This window comes from Strongylocentrotus purpuratus, unplaced genomic scaffold (genome assembly GCF_000002235.5).
Source record: "Strongylocentrotus purpuratus isolate Spur 01 unplaced genomic scaffold, Spur_5.0 spur5_scaffold_7, whole genome shotgun sequence".
NCBI classification, from domain to species: Eukaryota; Metazoa; Echinodermata; class Echinoidea; order Camarodonta; family Strongylocentrotidae; genus Strongylocentrotus; species Strongylocentrotus purpuratus.
This window is the reverse complement of record NW_022145613.1, coordinates 31617463-31630584: the sequence shown is the minus strand read 5'-3', so window position 1 is coordinate 31630584 and position 13122 is coordinate 31617463.

Genomic DNA, 13122 nt, shown 5'->3' with positions numbered 1-13122 from the left:
TTATTTGGGCATTATGAGTTCATGTTGATACAAGTGGCATGTATGGGTACGTTTATAAATGTATGATGCACATGTAGTGGTAAGTTTATGATGTTACTATTACCAAGCCCCACTAACTTTTATAATCCCATCATGTTTGAAGCCCCATACATGTTTTGGTGTAGCCTATGTATAAACAATATGGAATCAATTAACAGGAGTTACCTCCATGTATGTAATCACTAGAAAACAGACTATTGAAAAGCTTCATAATGTAATTAAAATTATAATCCCATAATCTTTATCGAATTACGAGAATTCGAATACAAAAATATGCTGTAAGGTCGGGAAGTTTCACAAGTTTTTTAATTATTTTAATTTCAAAGATGTTGTATCCTTGCAGCTTCACAACATAAATCATATGGATTCCAAACGAATCAATTATCTTTTACGGTCAACCCTGGTTAACCTATGATTTCTAAAAAGGTATGGAACGGTTGGAATGTCCACCATTTATTTCTCACAAGGATGCCTCGCTACACCTTTTGTCAAAAGAGGACCAGAAATGCCCAAATTTCTACCTGCAGGCCAATTCAAGTAAATGTGATGATGAAGAAAAAAAGGAGTAAACTCTTCCGGACAAACACACAACAAAAAATCCAAGTCCCAGCGAGGCCATTGAGATAGACAATAATATTGACTCGCTAAAGAGTATAAAAAGAAGCAGCAGAGTTTGTATATTTGTTTGGTCATGCCATTTCAATATTAGCTCTATGAAACCCTGGTGTACAAGCAAATGAAGCACAATGTGCCCCATCTTGCACGTAACATATACATATACATGTATGAACCCATCTCAAAAGAAATATAAAATATTCACTTACAAAACATACTATGAATGGGATGCTAATTTGGTAGCTTTAGGGGCAGAATCATGCAGAGGACCAATCAAATACTTAGAAAAGTGTTAGAATTATAATATCACTATTAAATACAGACAGATGTACATGTAATGATGTACATTGTTACATTGATGTTTTTAGGACAAAAATATGTTATCAAAAACATATATCCTGTACTTTCAATGTCATTCTATTTTCAGTGCCACATTGTGGTAGAATGATGTGACCTTCATCCTACAAGGGCCTTGCATGTCACATGTGGCAGCTTCAATGAACTTGTCTAATTTGTCAAAACACCATGTTAAGATAATCAAAATGATAATCCCAGAGTCTTAACTCTACAGTAGGTTTGACAGTGTTACCTGCACTACGTCATCAAGATAGATACACTGCCTTCTTGTATAGCAACATAAATAATAAGATCAAACAATGATCTCAGTTAGAAAAGGATACAATTTTTATAAAGGTAGGAAAGGAAGAATGTGGCAATTGATCTATTTTGATAATAACATGCAATGCGACCAAGAACCATCTGTTATGTAGTCCCTACTGTAAAAGTGTAAAGCATACATGTACATGTACCTAACCTTAATATTTTTCTTTGAAAGAATCACTAGCAAACTGCCCCTTACCTGCCCCATTTACAAACCAAAATTCACATGCCTATGTACCCTCACCCTCCCCCCCCCCCCCCACCTCCTCTACAAATAAAAATGGCCCTTTACCCCAAACAGAAATTTTGGAAACTTGGCTACACTTTTTTTTCTCACTGGATCAGCCCTTGTATCAAATTGTTGATGAAGTGGTATACATTTTACAATTCACTATCTGAATTACTCATGTTTTACTGCAGCTTCTGTCTTGTATGATTGAAACTTGGACAGGTGAGATACCTACATCTAAGTAGGTTGGGTATAAGAAAGTCCAAGGTATGAGTGACTGACGCAGGTGACCTTATCAAACCCTTGGCGTGATCTTGCATCAAACTCAGCTTAACATGAGCCCTTCTAGAGATGAACAAGAACAACTGCGATATCATGCAGGGAGTGAGACACCAACTCAACCACTCAAATCAATACTTCCTCAAATCAGTACTCGTTTTGATATACCCGTATCTGAAAATATGTATGAATATTGAATCAAAACTCTGTGATAAGTGTATTCCCACTGTAGAACTTCCAGTGGTGTTGATTTATGACCATGTTCTTTTGTTTATCTAACGACTGACGTGCTGCATATGTCTCATGATCACTACCAGCTAATGTTGGACTATTTTTAGCATGGGACTTTACCCACTTCTAGAACATGGAGAGCAATGAGCATATCATAATAGCCTAAACAAATAAGATCATTCATGATAGTATTGATTAAAAACACTGGAGTTTCCAAAACAAATACATCTTTAACCCACTACCGATGCAGATCATACATCATGATTTTGTGATACACATTTTTGTGGTACATATTTTAGCCTACAAGTATAATACCACTTTGCAAACAGTTTTAATCTCCTATAACAATCCCAGCTTATATAATCCCTATAACAGTCCCACGTATTGATTTTGATGTATTTCTAATGGTTTAACACAGACAGTACACACTATTTGTATAATGCTAAATGCTCCAACAAGTGGTTCCACTGAATTGACTCTGAACAGAGGAACTTTTCTTCCCTCTATTCTATTCTATTCTACCATGATTGTGCAAACACTCCCAGTGTGTGGGTCGGAATATGGCACACAAAAGTGGACTGCACAACCTAAAAGACCTTAATTCACGTCGGCTGTAATTTTCTATTTGCATATTCTTTCTCCTGATTAACATTTAATTGACTGGCTTCATTGCATTTAGCTGTGCTTGGTAAACAAGAAATGAACTTAATAGTGCACCGTGATGTCAGTACTATATAATGTGGTTTCACTAAACCTTGGTAAATCCTCGCCTGCACAAAGGCTGACAAGGCTTAACCCTGTCGTGAATGACAATGGAATACTTTGTATTCGGTATTGGCCGTGAATAATATGCTCTCTGGAAAACAACACAGCCTGAAAATCATGTACTTGCTGCACGTGATCATGCATCAACATCATTCATGACAACATTTATGGCAGATTTTCATTATTTTACAACGCTTTAAAAAAACAAATAATAGCTTTGGCCCTCACTGAAAACTGTAGCCCTGGATTACGGAGAAGATGGTGCTTGTGTATATCAGATATTTGAACAGCATCAGAAATATGACACATTATCAAAAGTTATATTTGCTCTTCTTTTTTATGTACTTCAATACGTGCAGCTCATAGTGAAACTCGATATCAAAAGTAAACGGTTACAAAAGACATAATGGTTGCTTTTCGTCTGGGGTATACTGTGCATATAAAATGAGAGTATACAATATTATATGATGCACAGTAGGTCGATATCACATGTACAATAGTAGGTAAACAAAACAAATATAACTTGTACTTGAGTCTAATGATAAGTAAACATATTAGTCATAGAATGCAAATACTTTGTATGATTGTGATGGATGTACACTGTAATGTACGGGACGTAAATATCAAGCCAGAGATTCATGTAGTATTAGTTGAGCATACTTGTACATAAAAAAACATATATAGATATATACAGACAAAAATATGCCTACAGCATGAAGAATTGGTTCAAGGATACTAGTTTTATACAGGGTGTTCGTGACGGTGTTGGAGGCTTATCCACTTGTATCATAAGTACTTTACGGCATTGCTAGTTTTTATGTATATAAGCCTATAGAATCTATTATACTATTTCTCTTTCGTATATACATTCACTTACCAGACAGACACTTCATTCAATAGTCCCTTCACTTTATCCAGCCTTCACTGCACAATATTCCACAAGAACCCGCTTGTACGGAAAATCACAACTAATTCACCGGCCGGCCGGCTGGTGCTGGCAGACCATTTGCTATAGAAGTGGGCTGGAGCATGGAATAACCACTTTGCAAGAGTCCAAATTATTCTTCCAGATTGAGTGGACCACTATATTCAAGGAGCACTCCAGCTCCAACTCACAAACTACTGAACCCGGTATCAGACAAGTAGCATTAGGACTGTCTGCTATAATACTCCAAACTTTTTGGCAGTCTTTGGCAGGCGGTGTTTACTCACACACAAACTAGGCATGAATAACACCCTGTCAGCTCAGTGGAAGCAGCAATGAATGTACACCCTGTACAACAAACACGGATAACCCACAGATAACCCAACCACACACATGCTCAGTCGGTTCTTTGGTTGGCTGGTTGTGTAACAGTGCTTCCCTGTGTTTACTATTTACCACTCTGTCCATCGTCCCTCGAGCTTCACTGGGTTGGGAACCCCCTCTGGCCATAATGGAAATGACCCAGTATCTTAGAGAAGCAGGAGGAAACATTTCATTAGAGGGGTGAAACTTTAGTTGAACTTTCTCTATACTGAGGGGTAAAGATAATAGTGGTGATGAGTTGGGGAGGGGGGGGGGGGGCCGGGGGGGGGGGGGGGGCCAAAACGATCATGTACAATGATGAGTCAATAATTTTCTATCTGATATAATTTTCGATATAATTTAAACAAAACATCAGGCTCATCATAACAAAATAGTCAGTTTACTAGCAATAAATGATTTAGCTGCCTCTTTTCTTTTTTCTCTTTCTCTCTCTCTCTTTATGTTCTACATTTATGCTTTTCCGCTTTTCTCAGAACTGGCAGACAAGAATTGAATGACACACCAGCAGAAACCAAAAGTATCGTTGTGTATGCCTAAAAACCAAGAATGAAAGCTACATTGTATATCTTCATTCATGTAATATTTTAATTCAACCATTTATCTTTAGAACTGTCATTTAAGCCCCATTCAATTTACAACTCATTACAGGTAAGTACACTGTACACATATCCCTTTATTGCTGACTCCAGTTACCGGTAATGCATAAAGCCACCACGCAATATTTCTCTCTAACGCCCACTTCTATCCTATTGGGAGTGAATATCGACCACTATTTCCTAATAGGATGAAGCCCACACATATAATAAAATGCAATCTTTCAAAAACTGGATATGATATTCAATCATTTCAAGTCAGCAAACTCTAGAGGCAGGATAAAATGTCCTTGCTACGTGTTGAAACTGCACGCATGCTTTTCTTGCAGCTGAGGGAGTAGGTCATTACAAATTTAGAAGGGTAAAATGGAATGAATTATATTTCCACATAGCTATGGACAATCAGCAAAACAAATTGCAAGTTCAAGCGGGCGTTTTTCTGCAACTGTTTAAGGAAAAATGACTTACGACCTCCTCCTTCTCCTAATACCCATATGGATATGACCCTGACACCATGTGACCCCTGCACACAAACCTCCCACTGAATTTATCTGATAAGACACAGTAGAAGTTTTGATTTCTCAAATTCAATCTCTCAATATTATGATTTCATCCATTCCAAATATTTGCTACCAGGAAAGACACTCCAATTACAGAGTCAACACAGCATTCTCATGCAATTCTAAACTGTTATCATTCTAGTTCATATATTTCTGGTTTGAAATTCATGTTTATGTACACTGACTAAATATTTTGATAAGCTCACATTTGTGCAATGGCAAAGAAATTCATAAAATTCAGGTCATGTTGCTAACTTTTCCTCTAAATTTAGATGTATTTATTTTTTCCTACAAATTGGACAGTTGATGTCACACATCTTTTTATTTGTAACATTAGTCACAAAATCCCATAATACTGAATACTATGAAGTGTTAAGGCTTCTAAAATCTTCAACAGCATCGTGCTAAACCTCCAATCTAACATCGATCCCTATCAAATGGCCCCTAAGGTGCTAATCACACATTAAAGCCCATCAAGTTTGTGACAAGGCGTGACATAGTCAAGAGGTGTAAGCTATTTACAAACCACTTGAGAATATTAACAAGATCCGATTTCATGTCATGACTCGAGAGTGGCCATAACTGTAATACATTCCCAATGAAATATAAAACTATGAATAGCAAATGACTAAGAATTCTTCTAATAAGTACAATTTGTAGGTCTATCTAAATGTAGCTCCTACAACACCCCAGCAAGACATTTTCTTGTTACATAATTCAGATAATTTGTTAAACCTATAAATATCACACAAGAGAACAACAACAAATTAAAAATCATTAGCACCTTGTTGAAAAACTTTGGATCCATGTAAGCTTATTCAGTGCAATAGTTCTGATAAGACACTACTTTCAAAAATTCAGTCAGATCTTTTAAATACAGTTGATATCATTTCTGTTTTGACACATCAAAATCACAAAAACTTCATAAGCTAAAATAATAAACTACATAAAACCTACTGAACTCCTTTCGAACTGAGGCATCGCAGTTGTAATCCGAATCCGGGGAAAGGATTTCTTTCGGCAATATTTTCAGACATAGTGAATACACAGTCTCAGGTGTATGAAGAACTCTCACATGGCTTTAATACTTCAAGTGAGGCACATATTATTCAGGATCACGTCTAGGTCCTAAGGATTATGTTTATCCACTCAAACCCCCACTAGTCTGCGTATCAATTAGCCTCCTGGTGCAATGTCTACAGCCTAAAGTAAGCTGATTTCTTAAGGCTACTGCTCTCTTTAAATGGTGTCACTCCATCCAGAGATTCAGGAAAAAACGAGAGTGACTTTGAACACCTACATGTATATTTAAAAGATTTTAAGCATTGATCTGTAGTGTAAAGAGGGTTGTAAACTCTATGCAAACTAAAAAAAAATCAAAACATATACTGTTTTTTCTTGCCTACCATGTTTTTCGTTATAACTCTTTTAGAAGAGCACAAATGCTACCTAGTGAGATATACAAATTTCATAAATATAGACATTTATAGAATAAGGAAATTTCTTTACGTTTAAAACTGATTAAAGAACTAAAGATATACATGTATACTGATCACTTATTTACTGTGCAAAATGTCAATCTCCTCATCCTGTAGAAATTTGTAACTAAATGAAAGTTAAAACAACTTATATCTATTCATGGTATGACCAAAATCATTTTGTTTCTATATTTATTTACACAATTACAATCATTTCATATAAAACATGGGTTATACACTTAGCCTTCCATAAGTCAGTAAGTGTACTAACTTGTTTAAGTTAGGGCTTTTGAGAATACAGGCTACATTGTGCTCGCAGACTCCTATACACCTACTGTAGTAACAGGTTTACAGGTGAGAACATTTTCTTAAGGGAACCCGTTTCCAATTCACAAGTTGGTCAATAGGGCGAGGCTACCCCCCCCCCCCCCATCCCTCCTCTGTTCTGACTACTTCTGACTAATTTGTATAACTGGGCGGGGCTTGTCGTCATGTCAACTGACCTCTTTGAAACTTGTTTCTTTATGAGGCGAGTGTATACTAGTCTGAACGCCCTTTTGCTATACGATGATTCTTCACATAGCGTTTCTTTATACATGTTTTGCACCATTTCCTTCAGTCTGAATGGGTTCTTCTGGGGAACCGGTATCCTATTCACAGGTGGGTCAGAGGGGTGAAGTTTGGTGAATCACGGGTACCCTTACGCTCCCTTAGGATCAGACTGTAACAAGATAACTCAAAATAGCTTCCTGGAACAAAATGCCAATAGACTGTCGTTAAAGGACCAGTTTTTATCAATGAGAATTTCCAAAATGTACATCGTTCCATGAATATCAATTGGATGCTAATTTGCAAAAAAGGGGAACAGTTCAACATGCTTATAAATTCAGACAGTGCATGGGGAACCATCAGATTCTCCAGTATGTGTGTGTGTGTGGGGGGGGGGGGGGGGGTTAATATGACCATTGAATAATAGTTACTTCAGCATGACTACTATTATTCAATCGTAATATCAAATCATTAACATGTTTTTCATTATTGGATGAAATAATATTTACAATCAGTTGTATTATTTAATGGCAATATCAAGATAACTTTCACTTTTTGCATTCATTATGTTGGATGGGTCACACACTGCACTGAATCACCAAGAATTCTTTTCTAGGAAGGAACAAAGTTGTACGATACAAGCTCTGTGGTTAATATCCTACTGAATTCTAAACTGTGACCCTGGACCCAACAATACATGTACGGTATACCTAAACTTAGCCCTAAACCTGACCTAAAACCTTATTGCAACACAAACCCTGACCCTCAACATGTATGTTTGACAATAAAAAGCATAGAGAAATCTCCAGCTTGAGCTATCAATGCACATGGAACAGAACGTACCCCTTTAAAGGTTGTATTCGTCATCAGTTGGCAACGGTTAGGGATATGTGTAATTTGCCTTGAATTTGTTGTGGTATACCACATCAAATGAGAAACATATACACATGACTGAATCATTTTCAGCATGGAACAAGCTGTTTCTATGACACTAAGTACATGTACACATTACATTCTGTTTTTTTTTTTTGGTTTAAAGATGGAAAACAGGTGGGTTCTTTTGAACTTTGAATAAATTACAAACATTATTATCATTGGAAATATTGAAATCGATAGGTTCAGAAAATACCACAAAAAAAAAACACTATTTATCTTGGATTTGCAGTGAACGCTCACGTTGCCATACAGGCACATTTCAAAATAGTGTCTTTGCAAATTGAGGATACCCAATCATCAGCTCCTTTTATAGATAGTCCTGAAAAACATGTAAACTCAATTATACCAGACAGGTTTCCTCAAATAGACAGCCTTTAAATGAACCTGAAATCCAACACTTTTCCCCCATAGTGACAGCAGACAATCACTGGTAGCTATGTTCGCACGACATCCTCAGTTTAAAGTTTGAGAAACCTCAAAGTTTTGAACAAAGGTTCACTAGCAACGACAGGGGTTCACAAGGTACTGAAACGAGTGTTCAAAGATTTTAACTAGCTGAGCGAGCAGTCATTGTAACTTCAAGCTAGTGAAACAAAGTTACAAGGAGTTACTACACTAGGAGTGGGGACTGGATTAGGGTCAAACGACCCATCCTGTATGCCGCGCTCCCCAAGCGACCATTCCACTAAATTGGATTAATGCCGCCTGGTCGCACCGGTCGTAAATAACATCACATAGCGCATGCGCAAGGTCGGTTAATCAGCCGGAACCGCTGGCATGTGCGGTGCATTGTAGGATATGTTTACAGCTTTCTCGCGTGACGATTACTATTTGGAAGACGACTGATGACTATTCAGCGGCTGACTGAGTCGTTGCGAAATTTTTCCTCAAAAACTGGGCAAAATAAAATATGTGCTCTTACCCCCACCCCCCCCCCCCACCTTTAAATTGTAAACATAAATGTAAACATCTAGGCATTACCATCGATAATATGCAGGGAGGTGCTCCCTGACATTACCAGTAATAATAATATTAATTTAATAATAATAATATTTAATTTGTATAGGTATAGCGCTTAATACAGATGTCTCTAAGCGCTTTACAAATATACTATTACCCCGGCCATTGGATCAATTATCATTAGACTATTTATATACAAATAGACCTAGATCGATCTAATTGCATATTTGACAACACAATCAACATCATTAATCACCACAAAAGTCAAAGACAATCAATAGACATCACTAGAGTCTAGACATCACAATGGATTTGTAATTGTATTAGAACAGTTGTTTAATAATCATTAAATATAATCCTAACTATCCGCCAAGCTTAGCGCTTGTAATTATATGCATGTCATCTCATTCATGCCCTCCCGGCCCAGCTAGCAGCTATAGTTCCTCAACTCGTCCAACACGCACAATAATACCGCCAGGTGAACTGAAACCACACACCAATATATATTAGTGGGACAATAGAAAAATAGTGACACAGCAGATGTTAACAGGTTTCCAATAGGTCATCACAATAACAAGAACGGCCAAGATCGGTGGAGTCATACATCAAAATAAAGAAGAAAATCTCATTTGTCTGCCAAAAAAATGATTTTCATCTGGGGTAGTCTGGGTCTACCACTAATATTACATTGAAATATGAATATAAATGGAACAAAATAAGGACATTTTTCAACAATAATCAGGTCAAAACTCAGCTTGTCGTTTGCCGATTTTCGAGATCTTTGTACCAATCGAGAGCTGAATTCTTAGACTACCACGACATCAGAGTGTGTGTCGCATGTGATGAAGCTATCGACATGTGTATAGAGCTAGTCTAGATAAACCACCTATATATTATGACTGGACTGTCGATGTTTCCTCCTAGAGAGGGCCAGTTCAGCACGGCATCGCGCATGGGACATAAAAGTCCGGAGATCGAGACCAAGGTGACCTCGTTGCGTAAGAGGTCGTTTTGTTTTTCGTTGGACCCCTAATCCCTCATAATCCCGCTCTGAGTGATAAGAAAAGCCCTAAGGGCAGAGTGTTCACTCCTAGTGTAGTAACTCCTTGGTGAAACAAAGTTACATGTGTACAAGCAGAATTTAACTTTGTGTGAGGACCCCCCCCCCCCTCCCCCCCCCCCCTCTCTCACTTGTTGCTTGTAGTTACCATGCTAACAACAAGATTGCTCAAGGTTTCAAACTACAAGAATAAACTTGATTTTAGTATAGTTCCCAATAATGAGTGCACATAAGCAGTCCTTAACTAGAAGGTACCTCAATATTTCAAACTTTACGGCCCGCCGTGCGAACTTAGCGATTAACATTTGAAAAGCTTGGCATATCGAATATTCTTTCACACCTGTTTGGTGGAGAAACTTGAGATGGAACTGAAGACAGACATGAATATATGATCCAACTGTGATCACGTCTTCAACAGCGCTCGATCCCGCTCTGAATCGCTGGAATAATTTTAGTAATGACAGAACAACGGTGATTCGGGAGGGGGGACTTTAGAAGCCACAAGATCACTTGTCTGGAAAAACAAATTAAAATCATGCTTTCGAGAAGAGGTATAATGTTAGGAAACCAGAAAAAGAAAAAAAAAACATTATTGAAACCAAAGTTTGGATGAGCAACAACGAAAAATTATTGGCATACTGCATGGTATATGAAAAATTTAACTTTCGTCTTCTACATGTAAGTGCAAGAGAGAAGTTCACAGTATGTTGCTTACGGCGCTCAATCGGGCTCTTAATTAGAATTATAGGTTTATGGAAGGAAATGCAAGACAGGTAAGTGGTCCACACCTGCAAGACTGTGCAAGTCCACAACAATAAACTCCTTTGATTGTGGGTATCAACGAAAGACAAAGTGCATTTTCAAAGGAGAAGCTTGCTTATTGTACATGTGCCACAAACAAATACCTCATTACAAGGACTTCTAAAAAAAGGACAATACCGGTAGTCTCTTACCTTTACTTATTCTGTAACAAAGTCTCCTCACACAAATCAAAGTTATCTCCACAAAATAACTGGTTATTTCAAATTATGCCAAGCAACACATATGCCTGTGTGTGGGTCCTAAACGTTTTGCACATGAAGTTTGGAACAAAACAATAATTGCTACTGTTGAGAATGACTCATAACATATCCTCGCCCATCACATGCACTCCTACTAAAAACGTACTTTGCAACAAGTTATGGAAAAACACATGCATGGCTTCCCTACAGTGTATGTCACAAGGCAACCTCCACAGACTACCAATCAATAACATATGACCAGACGGTTAAAGCGTAATCCTTTTCAGTTTGTGCTCCGGACCGGGAACGGCTCCTCAAAAAGAAAGGAGACTCCTCCCTTTTTTTAATTCAAAGAAGGCTTTGTCAGAGCTGGGACTAGTATTGTTGTTGTTTTGATTCAAGCTCAATAGAGAAGAATTAGTCTAGATCGAGGTACATCTATAAGTCTATTGTGACATCAGAAGAAGAAAGGGAATGAGGCCCAAGTTAATCCTCTTTCAAGCCTTTGAAGTCATTACCTGGCACACGGTAGATACTGGTTACAGGTAGCTTCACAACCTTTTCTATTCTCTATCTAAAGGGGAATCACCTTTATGTATGAATTGTAGTATCTTCTTCCTTATTTGAGCATGCATGGTCTCTAATTTCTGGAAGTAATCCCAAAACTCCTGTATTTTCTCTCCGCTTTACCAAAAAGCTGTCCTCTAATATAAAGGAGAACGTGCACTGTACATGTATGATATTTTAATTACAACAGAGATATGTTATAGTTTCTGTTTGCATTACAAAATAATTTTAATCGCAAATCATGTTTACACTGCCAAGGCTTTGCAGTGGTATAATGTTAATTATGCAAACATACGGTAAGTTTTTGTAAAGCTATTTGTCCTTTTTATTTGTTCCTTGAAGAATATCTCAATGACCTATACTTGTTCATGGGTTTTACAGTGTGCTTTGGATTAATTAATCACATTATTCAAATAATTACTCTATTTGCAATTTTTTGTAAAACATTTTTTGTTAAAAAATTCTTGTCAATCAACATCAAAATCTTTTTCTTTCCACAGAATCATGGTAGAAAAAAGTCTTGTAAAAGTGACTACTTGATGAAGAATTTGAGAAATCACTAGAGACAATAGTCATAAAAGTTATGAGGCATTGCATGAGGAAAGGATATGATGAGGGAGCAATAACTGCTATCAAAGGTAGTAATAGAATTTTCAATATTTTCTTCTTTTTTTGCACAAAATACTGACTTAATCATTTTGATTTTAATTGTGGTATATATTTTTAATCATGCACCCATCTTAATCTTGACCACATTGGTGATTGATATTTTTTTTATTTATTTATTTTTAATTTTATTTATTTATTTTTATTTTTTTTTATTTTTTATTTTATTTTTTTTTGGGGGGGGGGGGGGGGAAGGGGGTGGGAGGGGCTGGGAAGACTAGTCCAAAATAAGATACTAAAAATGTGTACCGGTATTTAATGCATGTAAGAAAAGGTTAAACAACCAAAATATTCTGTCTCACTGGTCTCCTAAGTAGTATTTGAAAAGTTCAATATCAGTCCAAAGGCAATGGACATTTATTCTCTTGGTCCTTCAATCTCCTTGGACCTGTGGTCAACTAGATTTTGGCCATTTTATCATGAGAATATATTGCTGAGGTCCATGGCTGTACACTACAGTCATCACAGTGTTAAAGATGAAGTTGAGTTCTGGTCATGCGATTGCATTGTGAAAGAAACGGTGTGGAACCATCCAGAAAAGGTTGATCATCTAGCATATAAGAATTTGTGTGTATTGCAAGGTTCTGGAATCATCAAAATGATAAGAAATTTGGCCAAGTCTTGG